At 43.6% G+C, this 10,883-nt stretch overlaps 1 protein-coding gene across 2 annotated transcripts in view; it reads left to right on the top strand.

Annotated features, from left to right (window-relative positions):
* Positions 1 to 1,738: 1,738 nt before the first annotated feature.
* LOC144121737 (carboxypeptidase Q-like) overlaps positions 1,739 to 10,883 on the top strand; it is a 28,637-nt gene continuing 19,492 nt past the window's right edge. The window contains exon 1 of one of the 2 annotated variants that reach the window (XM_077655104.1): positions 1,739 to 1,895. The gene's annotated coding sequence lies outside the window, so the exon portion shown is untranslated. Of the gene's footprint in view, positions 1,896 to 4,520; positions 4,577 to 10,883 lie in introns of those variants that run through there. The other variant, XM_077655106.1, reaches the window with a different exon arrangement.

Here is a 10,883-nt window from a genome sequence, read left to right as displayed (position 1 = left end):
CTTCCTGTTTTCTCGTTTGCGGAAGAAGGTATTCATGATCCGTAAATTATTTCTATCCGCGAATTCGACTAATAACTCTCCCCTGCTATTTCTAGAGCCTATCCCATAGTCACCTACCGCGTGGTCGTCAGCCTGCTTCTTGCCCACCTTCGCATTGAAGTCGCCCATCAGTACAGTGTACTGCAATTTTACTCTATTCATTGCTGATTCTACGTCCTCATAGAAGCTTTCAACGGTCTGGTCATCATGGCTGGATGTGGGTGCGTAGGCCTGCACCACTTTCAGCTTGTACCTCCTATTCAGCCTAATTACTATAGCTGCTACCCTCTCGTTAATACTGTAGAGCTCCTCTACGTTGCCAGCTATATCCTTATTAATGAGGAAACCCACACCTAGTTCTCGTCTACCCTCTAACCCGCGATAGCACAGTATGTGTCCGTCCTTTAGTACTGTATACGCCTCACCTGTCCTCCTAACTTCGCTAAGCCCTATCACATCCCATTTAATTCCCGCTAGTTCCTCGAAGAGCACTGCTAGGCTAGCCTCACTAGCTAAAGTTCTAGCGTTAAACGTTGCCAGGTTCAGATTCCAATGGCGGCCTGTCCGGAGCCAGAGATTCTTAGCACCCTCCGCTGCGTCACACGTCTGACCGCCGCCGTGGTCAGTTGCTCTGCAGCCGCTGGGGACTGAGGGCCGAGGGTTAATTGGTTTGATCATAGAAGGTTGTGCATATAGATAACAATGCAATGTTATAAGTGCCTGGCACATGTATGCATTCAGTGCGTGCCTGAAGTAAAGGTACAGTGATATTTTGCGGCTCAACTCGTAACTGTCTCGGTTTTGTCTGACGTATTAGCTCAAACAGCACACGTACACGCTCACACACAACAATATAAGCATCTAGCCTCTCGTCCAATGGTGCCTTTAGGGCTTGTCTTATATGTTTATTACTCAGTAATGTAGCCAGAAGGTGGCGACTACAAAAAACTGCAGTTTTAAAATGACTGTTATTGAGGGTGAGACTGAAAGAGGGTCGAGCAAGTGAGGACGAGAGAGGTCGAGCAAATTTTTGAAATGAGAATGAGGGTGAGAGAGGGTCGGATAACTTTTCAAAATGGAGGCGATGGTGATGCATGGCCATGGATTCAAAAGTGAGGGTGAGGGAGGAAGAGTGAAAATCAGGGCATTTGCCCCCTTCTAGTTGCGACACAATATAACTGCTTTAGAAGTGCTTTCTGCTGATGAAAAGGCGCACCACACTCGTCATGTCAGTACTCTTTGAGTGCTGTATCTGCCGCCGTCTTTGTGATGGTTTTTTTTTTTTGCTTTCTACTACATAGCATCATACGTTTCGTTCCAACCAGAGCCCTTTCCGTGCCTGACTGCTTCACTGTTATCGTTGAGAGGGAAACCTGTTTCATGTGATAACGTAGTCCATAGTCCTCTTTAGCGCTTCACACAAGCATGATAACACGCTCCACATGAGAAATGCATCTGGGGTGTTGCAGAGCCAAAAGACAGCAGCTTGGCAACCGGGCTTTGCTATAGAAAACATCATAAACATAATGCTTTTTTTGTTATTTTCACGAGACCATGAAAAAGTCTCGAAAAAAGAAGCAGACCACGAAAAAGAAGACCTGGCAACCTCTCCTTGCCGCTCCGTGACAGGTTATCTTGGCGGCGATAGCTAATCTGCACTCGTGCTTCCGTTGAGCGGCTACCTCTGCAGCGCCTTCCAATCGGTCCAGCATACATATGTGGCCTCCCGGTGCAACTACAAGACCGCGCTCAGTCCCGGCAATGTGATCAGCATGCGGATTTTGTTCGGTTGCTCGTTGACCAACCCTTGTTTAACCCGGAGCTGATAAGTGTCATCCTTGGCTGCCACAGGCGTTGTGAGTACATTCAAGTTATGACGGAACATTTTTTCTGTGCCTGTTTTTCTAACTGTCGGATCCCCATTTGCAAGGGCAGAGACACCATGAGTCTGCGTTTAACGTTCGGAGCCATCATCAAAAATATGTAAAGTCAGCACGTGTTATCGCCTTAAATGGACTTGGTCTCGGTCCTTTGTTTTCGTTTACACATTGTCACTCCACTTGTGTTGAGGTTCATGGTAATGTCTTCGAGATATAGCAGTCATTCCTAATTTTCTAACATAGTATGAAAGCGCGAAGTCTTCAAGACAGCAATGATTTTTTTATGCAGTTTTGGCTATTATTCTTCATTTTGTTCAATCATTCACTGTTAATAATGTTATTTCATAATCGTATTGCCAGACAGGAAAAATGATAACGGTCCTAATTAATGAGCAGCCGCGGTGGCTCAGCGGTTATGGCGCTCGGCTGCTGACCCGAAAGACGCGGGTTCGATCCCTGCACCGGAGGTCGAATTTCGATGGAGGCGAAATTCTAAAAGCCCGCGTACTGTGCGATGTCAGAGCGCATTTTAAGAACCCCAGGTGGTCGAAATTTCCGGAACCTTTCAATACGGCGTCCCTCATAGCCTGAGTTGCTATGGGACGGTAAACTTCCGATAATCCATAAACGCATTTCATGAAGACTTCTGGGCTGATATAAAGCCTTCAGAGGCCGACTGAAATTCAGCAAAACATACTATAACAAATCACCACGGTGGTGGAAACACGCTGGACGCATGTATACAGAGGCCAAGAACCTCCTAGAAACTAAAAAAATATACTAATGAATGCCATGCGGAAAGAGTGAAATCCTATATGGGGAACGCAACTGCTTCAAAGCAAAAAGAATATTTCTAAGCAACTAGGTCAAACGTCGCAAAAAAAAATATATCGAAACCCTATATCAGAAGGAAAATTTTAAACTCAAATTAGCAAAAGAAACTATTTTTTAGCAATCAAGATACTGTCATGAAGTGGTGGCTGCAGTCCGGAGAGCAAAAAAGCTGCGAAAATGGTGTCTAAACAAAACCCTTTATTTGGGCTGACTTACGCCCACATTGGACCGAATCACTCGGCGGCGGCCTGTCAACGAGCGTGCTCGGCGGTCGTCGAACAGAATGCCCGCCGCTGTAGGCCGTGCTCAATTTAAAGCTGACGGCGAACTTTCGAGATAAAGCGTGCAAAGTTTCTAGAACAGCATAGAATCAGCTATGCCTGGATGGGATCAATCGAGATAAATCTGGTCGCGTCTTGCATCGCAAACAAAGCGATAAAGCGGCGTGGCGGCAGCTTTGAAAAATGAACAAACAAACACTGCAAAGCTGTGCGGCAATATGTAAAGTGACTTTAGCAAGCGGATTGTTAGAGTGATGACAGTCGCTAGCTGTTTGTAATCTCAGCATATTTTCATAAGGAGGATTAGCGTATGTCGTCCACTGTTTTGGCAAAGCACTTCGATTTTTTTATAGGGAGCGACATGAGTGAAAATGTAAGAAGCAGCGGCACAAATGCAGGGTTTCAGCAATTTATCTTTCTGATAAATGCAATGTAAGAGATGGGTACACAGATCCGCCTCACGCCAAACAGGGAGACACAAAAAATTTGGACAAAGGTGGCGCTGGTGAACACAGTCAAGATTCGTGGTTACACGCAAATATAAATACCCTCGAAAGCAGATTAGACAGCTGTCGTCAAAGCTCAGTTGGTAGAGCACCGGACACGAAATTCGTAGGTCGTGGGTTAGGATCACACAGTCAGCACGATTGTTCTGTTTTTAGGATTAATTGTCTTTAAGCGACAGATTAATCACAATATTATTCTCCCATTTATAAACACAAAAAAATATATGAAAACATGTCCTGTGCACCTTGGTTTCGGTATCTGTTGGTTTCCTTCATAAGTCTGTTTCATGGTTAGTCATCGGGAGTCGGTGGAAAGGTGAAGCAGCTTGCTTTCCATGATACTTCAGCAGTCTTAAAAGAAGCAGACAATTGCGCTAGTTTCATCGCACATTAAGAAGCGAAAGGCGTCGGGTGTGACACGTGAAACAAGCCTACTGCAGGTCAGGTGAGACATCAGGATAACAAAACTACGTTTTTCAATTATTATGGTGCCTAAAATTAATTTTCTTTTCTATGCTAAAACACCGTAATTAGCCCTGGGAGCACTGCAGTTACACAAATAAAAGGCTTCTGAAAGGTCTATACGTGAAACCTAAGAATATTCTAGCAATATGCGCGCTAAAAAGCCAGTATGTTGCAACAGTGGCATCCAACTTCTGTTAAAAATTTAGTCGAAAATAATGGCAAGTAACGAATATATTTTTCCCGAATAATGTGGGTTCATTCACAATGGCAGGGTTCCAGGGAGTTCTAAAATGGCAGCGTTTCATCAAATTTGGCCAAACAATCGATATTGAATGGTCTGTTTATGTACCATAAGGTGACATGTTTCGCTTTGTTCTTAATATATAGCAATGCTTATAACTGAGCCCGATGTATAGTTATTAGAATCGAAGCCACTTTCGAAACTCCGCTCTACTTTTCTGCAGAAACACGCAGGTAGACAAACTCTACTACCAAGGTTGAACATTTAGACCATGCAGGCGGCGTTCTGGCTGCTTATGATTCATTTCAAGCCACAAAAAACTGCACAGAAGTAAGGATGGTTCAAAGGGTGCCCTGCCTCTTTCTTTCTTCATTGATTTTATACAATGCGCAACGATATGTTCACGACTTTGAAGCACACTCCAATTTTTCCTTTAATGCGTTCTTTTTGTTTTCAGAAATATAGTGCCTAACGGAATTTTTAAAAAATGTTCCTCATTTGCACCACGTCGCAAGTTTTAGGGCTAAGAGAATTGTTTAAAAAGGGAGCTTTTCAACTTTTTCAGATGTTCAAGACTACCGGCCACCGATTTTATTAGGGCTATCTCTCAAAACTGTTCACGCTGGTATGCCTTCCCACAAAGACACTAACATACGGTTTTTAACACCTTGTTAATTAGGCGAAAAATGGCCTGGTGCAATCTCACCTGTTTTACGACCAATGTTTACAATTCTTAATGACCCGTGACCCATGCCTATGCTTACAAATTATGTCGTAGATAGAACTTCCGTTTTTTCAAATACAGGAGTGCATATATATATATTGAAGGCGCATCCTTAATAACCTCTCTTATAAATCTCATGTCTATAACCACACACTAAAGGCTAGTTACATGTTAAACTTCTTGAAACGAAATAATAAGCTGGCATCGCTTATTCTATCACAAACAATATATATGTCAAATGTGCGTCCCAACCATGTGTACACTAGTGCATAGCTAAATTAAGTCAGTTATAGGGCTACATGAGCACATACAGGTACCATGTTTGCCCATAGCAACTAGGCAGCGGAGTTTGCTTCTCATTTCTGTAGAAGATCCTTCACGGCACCTTCTAAAGCGCGAAAAATCTCGAAAGCTGTAGAGAAGGGTTCTCTTTACACAGATTTATAGCCTTAGAGATGACATAAATGCTCTGCTACACGGCTGAAAAACAAGCCCAGCTGCCTAGTCACTTTTGGTGAAGCTGCTACGTGCTGCTTGCTTCAGGGCAGGTGAATATGACCACGAAAAGATCATGCGGTATTACTATAATCTTGTGCGCCTACTGCTCAAAATAAGAAGGGAATACTTGCGCTTATTACTATGCAATATTACCAATTTTAGAAAATGCATCGATAAAGACAGGTAATTGAAAATCAAAGTTCCTGGCTACAAGTCCCTCAACATTAAGCACAAGTGAAACCGGTTGCCGGTCTCTAGCCCTTAATCTTTTGGACAAAACTTCAGAAAATTTGTTTTCAATATATTACAGTACTCCTTGCTTCACATTTCGTTACACTTTGTTCCAGTCACTGTTTCTTTATGTGATTAAAATGTGTACAGCTATCATAGGTATATTAATGTATCATTTTAATGATCTTCTGATCTATTAACTCACTCTGAGTATCGTGTGTTGTCTAATGTTCTTTCTTTCCTCCCTTCCTTCAACATGATTGCCAGTTAGGACGCTGTATGCATCTGGAAAATAAATAATCATTTATAGCATTAGTAACATCAAGCAATACCAAGAGCGTTGTTTACGCGTCCCTGCTGCTTTTAAAGAGAAAATAATGAATGTTGGAACAGGGATTTATTTTCTCTGCCACCCTGAAGCTTCAAAAAGTTAGAGGTCAAAGGGTGGAACTTTTGAAATTTATGAGCGACATTTCAAAAAATCGTCGGCTTCGCTTTTATCGACATTTCAGTTTGAGCTTTGAGCCGCTTAATGAGTGGTGCAAAAACATCTTTTAACCGTCTGGTGCACAGCAAAAAAATACTGGTTCAATCAGTGTTTCTTTGCAGGCGTCCAGCGTTGAGAGCCGGCTCACAATTCTTGCCAGTAACAAAAATTGCAGCACACGGCTGTAATGAATAGCCACAGCCAAGTGCAGGGAGCAAAACTCATCAAAGAAGAATAGGCTTGAAAAGAAAGTTTATCGGTCTTCCAGCTTTCGTATGAAACACGTCGACCTCGCCACTCGCTCTGTCTATACATTTGTTTTTTTATCTCGCAGTAAATGTTCCACTGCGACGTTGCAATAGCATTGCAGTATGCGTCATACTTATAACACTGCAACACGTGACCGTCGCGCTTCAAAAAGCACTGCTGCCGAGAGTCGGCGAGAGTGGGCGGCACTAGGCGCCTGTGCGAAGAGAGCAGCCGGCGCATGCGCCTTCGCCGCTGTTCTCAATGGCTGCCAGCTGCAATGCCCCGCAGAGCACGGCGGCATTCGTTCCCGTGTTCCTTATAAGTACGACACATACTGTAGATTATTTCAGCGTGTAAAGGTCAGTACGCTACATCAACTTTCGACACATTGCTGGCCGCCTATACTGAAGCTGCGGCTATACCTATAGGTATTACAGGGGCTGCATTGAGTGGCGTCTCTCGAAAGCACCACTCAAGAGGATGTGCCGAGTGATCACAAAAGATGTCCTATGCCTTTGTAATAAAGGCATCGGTATCCCCTTGGCTGGCCATGTCGGTGACGTGCATGATGCACTTTCCCTTTCTGTTTTTTTTTTCTTGAACCAATGCCCTAATTTGCTGCTATTGTTTTTCTAGCTTTCCTGACTTATCCAAGTTTTAATCGTTTGTATACTGACTTAGGGTGTCACGCAGTTCGAATCCTTCCCTGGGAAGGAAGATTTCTTAAAGCAGTCCATACCATTACTAGAAGTAGCGCTGAGTTAATACTGAAATATTGAGGATGGCTGCTGGATGAGAGCGACGTGCATTTATTTCGCTCATTTAGAGCGCCATTTGTTCTGAATTTACGCTTTTAAAAATCAGGCGGTCATTATTACTTTTCATGTAATTCGGTGTATTTACCACCGCTTGGTAATATGCTAAATGAAGAAGAAATGTCACAGAGATGTCGATTTCTTCGCTTATACGGTTACTGCGCCGAGCTGTCCAAAACTTTGTGCAGGTATTTTTTAGCAACTTATTCTTGTATAATCGAAGAATACTCACGTGCCCGTGCGTATTTCTGCTACCTTACATTTTTCCTGTCTAGAACAGTGCCGGGGAGCCTTTCTATCCTAGGGTTTCCAGTGTTTTTTGTCTATTGTCGCTAGCACGCGGTTTTATCATTCTCTGCCTGTCACGCGAGGCTAACGTTAGGTCGACATGGCCACGTGATTCGAGAAAGATCTCTCACGCGTGTCAACCTTCATCGTGTTGAGGGATGTTGGTGAATATTTAGGTGCACTATCTAAGAATATTTGAGTCACCTTTAAATACAGCGCGCTTAATGACAGGGCTGGGCATTGTGACCTGACATTTTTCCCGGGATTATTTTACGCTTGTGAATCTTGTGCAGAATGCCTCAGCAGAAGTTACCGCGCTGAATCATGAGAGAGGTTCCCCAAACGACAATGCAACAAAATTATTTATTGCCTTATTATAAGTACGTCAAGGCCTAAGGCCTGTATAGAAACGTTTTAACACTTGCAATTGCATACATTTTATCCGGGGGGGGGGGGGGGGGGGGGAGTAAATTCATAAGCAATTGTAAGAGGTCCGAAATATATGCTTTACTAACGTCTTCGCTAGTTTTTGGTTCAATTTGTGGGCGTCTTTCTAGCGCGATGTCATAACGTTCTCGCTGATGCTGAATGATACACTTTAGTTCCACAGATTCATACGACGTGTTCATAAAGTTCATATTATTGCCATTAAGAGGGACAGAACAATGAAAGAGGTGGGAGTTAAATCTTCCTCTACGTATACCTCCCCGCCTCCGCCCCATGCGCCAAATCCAGGCCATATCTGATGGAAAAGCTGCCGGAGACGACCGCCGTTGTGCAATTCCTCCCTTTGAGAGCACTGACTTCCTCCACGTTCCAGAAATGCGTCCCGCGCTGCGGGTTTCTTAATTCGAGCGAAGAGGAAGAAGTCGCTGGGTGCGGATTCAGGCGAATATGGGGGATGGGACAAAATTTCGTGGTCTAAGGAGTCCGCGTGTGCCACCGTCACCTGTGCTGAGTGATCCGGTACGTTGTCATTAGCGAGACGGGCGCCTTCCGTGAGCTTCCGTCTGCGCTTTGCCTTGTTAGCGTCACGCAACATGGTGAGATGGTCGCATTAATACTTCCCTGTGATGTTTTAACATTTGTGGGCATAGTCCTTGCGAAGAACACCACTGCAGTCCCAAAACACGATCAACGTGACCAATGCTTACGGCGCCCCAGCGTTGGCCTTTTTTTTTGGTGCTGGTGATGTTACATGCTGCCACTCCATGATTTATTGTTTCACTTCTGGGTCATAACGGTGCATCCATAGAGATGAGGAAGTCCAAAATGTCAGCAGCATCGTTTTCTCAAATCTTAAACAGGTTTTCGTCTCGTGCATTCAGTGAGTCATTTTGCATTGGCGTTAGGAACCGCAGAACCCTGCGCGCGTCAACCTTGGTCATGTACGTGCAGGCTCTTGTGATGGATGCAGTGCACAGAGTGTGCAGTCGCGTTCACCTCCTGTACTATTTTTTCAACAGTTATCAGCTAATCAGCGATCACTTGAGCCTCCACTTGCTCAGTGATTTGTGCCACACCATCGAGCGATGGTCGGCCACACCATTTCTCATCGTCTAGTCTTGTTCGACTTCATTGAAACCTTTTGCACCATTTCACAATCGTACCGTAAGCTTGAGCATAGTCACCGTACACCAGTAAAGCCCAGCATGAATCAGCACAGCCCAGCATGAATCGCCTTTTCTTTGTGTTCCTTCAGATGGAGAATGCGGATCTCTGTTCGTGATTCCATTCTCCTGATTAACGCTTCCATTTTTGTATTGATGCTCTAGCGGTGTCCTGCGGTGCGATATGCAACGCAATTTTTTAATAACACTAGCTGAGAGAATGTTACGGGAGGAGCAATAATCTCAAGTGATCACTTGGTCAGATTCCTTTGCTGTGAAGTACACGTCAAATACAAGATCCAGCAAACTACATTTTTAATACAAAGAATCGCAAAACACAGCTTAACATTTTTCGTAGTTATATTGCCTTCGCGTCTTGATAAAATTTCTACGAGAATACTGACGCAAGCACTACCTATAAGGACTTTGTGTTAATTCTAAAATTTAGAACGTCCCGACGCAACACTGTTATGCCGTTTATGGATCGGTGTTGCATTTACCAATTACTATGCTTTCCGGATGGCGATGGCCGACAGCCCTGCCTGTGAGAGCTGTGGTTGTGAGGAGACCATCGCTCATCTTCTCTGTGAGTGCCCTGCATTTGCGAGTGCAAGACATGCACTGTGTTGTGCCCTGGACCGCCTCGATCCTCGCCCATTAACAGAGAAAAAGATCCTCGGTCCGTGGCCACAGCAGTCGACTGCCCTCAAAGCATACAAGGCACTCTTTGTCTACTTGAGAGCGACTGGATTGAGTGACAAATTGTGACAGCGTTGTGCGTGTGTGTGTTATGCCTTTTTCCCTTCTCTCTTCCTCCTTTTAGTCTCCTAATCCCTCTTCGCCGGTGCAGGGTAGCCAACCGGAGCCCCTTTCTGGTTAACATATCTGCCTTTCCCTCCTCCTCTTTATCTATCTATCTAAAGCATTTATATTAATCCTACTTTTCTATTGCAACACGTTAAACTTAATAACAATGTATGCGAACTGGGGGTTTCCTCAGCCTTTCAAGATGATAGAAAAAAGGAAAAAAATTATATATGCAGTTGATTTCCTGAAAAGACATCGGAATGATTCACGAATTGGAAAATTGTCATAATAATCGATATAAAGACCTCAAAAACACAACGCATGATTACTTCGCAATTATATTTAGCTCGGCTGCTGGCCTTGTGATGTTCTGTGGAGCAGGCTGAACTACATCTTGAATTGTGTTCCACACACAAAAAATATCACTAACGTATAAATGGACACCACTGAGCTAAAAGGAAAAAAAGGTGCTGATGCTTTGAATAAGCACATCATTGCAATTGCTGAAGAAAAGCACATGTTACTAATAATTTTTGGGTTGGGCGCATAATGAGTGACATGTTTTTGAAACCAGCAAACGAACCATAGTAAGCTCTGTTATGACAAGTCTCAGGAATCGACCCGCTGAGGATAATTAAACAATGCTAACAAAGTCATTTAAGTTTGTATAGGATAATCCGCCACATTGAGTGGCCCACATTTTTAATATATGTCTAAGACACGCAATTTGCCCACGCGAGATGCAGTTTGCTCGTGTTACTGTACTTTATGAAAAGGAATAAAAATGATATAAACAGTATACCTCCCAGCATGTACAGTAGCGAAAGTTTTTAAAAGAACGTTTTGAATAAATTTATGCAATCCCCAAAAAGTGACGATAATAATGATGAATTTTTATTGCGCAACGGCGTTTATGGCGAAAGAGCTC

The sequence above is a fragment of the Amblyomma americanum genome, chromosome 2 (assembly GCF_052857255.1).
Source record: "Amblyomma americanum isolate KBUSLIRL-KWMA chromosome 2, ASM5285725v1, whole genome shotgun sequence".
Classification (NCBI taxonomy): domain Eukaryota; kingdom Metazoa; phylum Arthropoda; class Arachnida; order Ixodida; family Ixodidae; genus Amblyomma; species Amblyomma americanum.
This window is presented reverse-complemented; position numbering and strand designations above follow the sequence as displayed.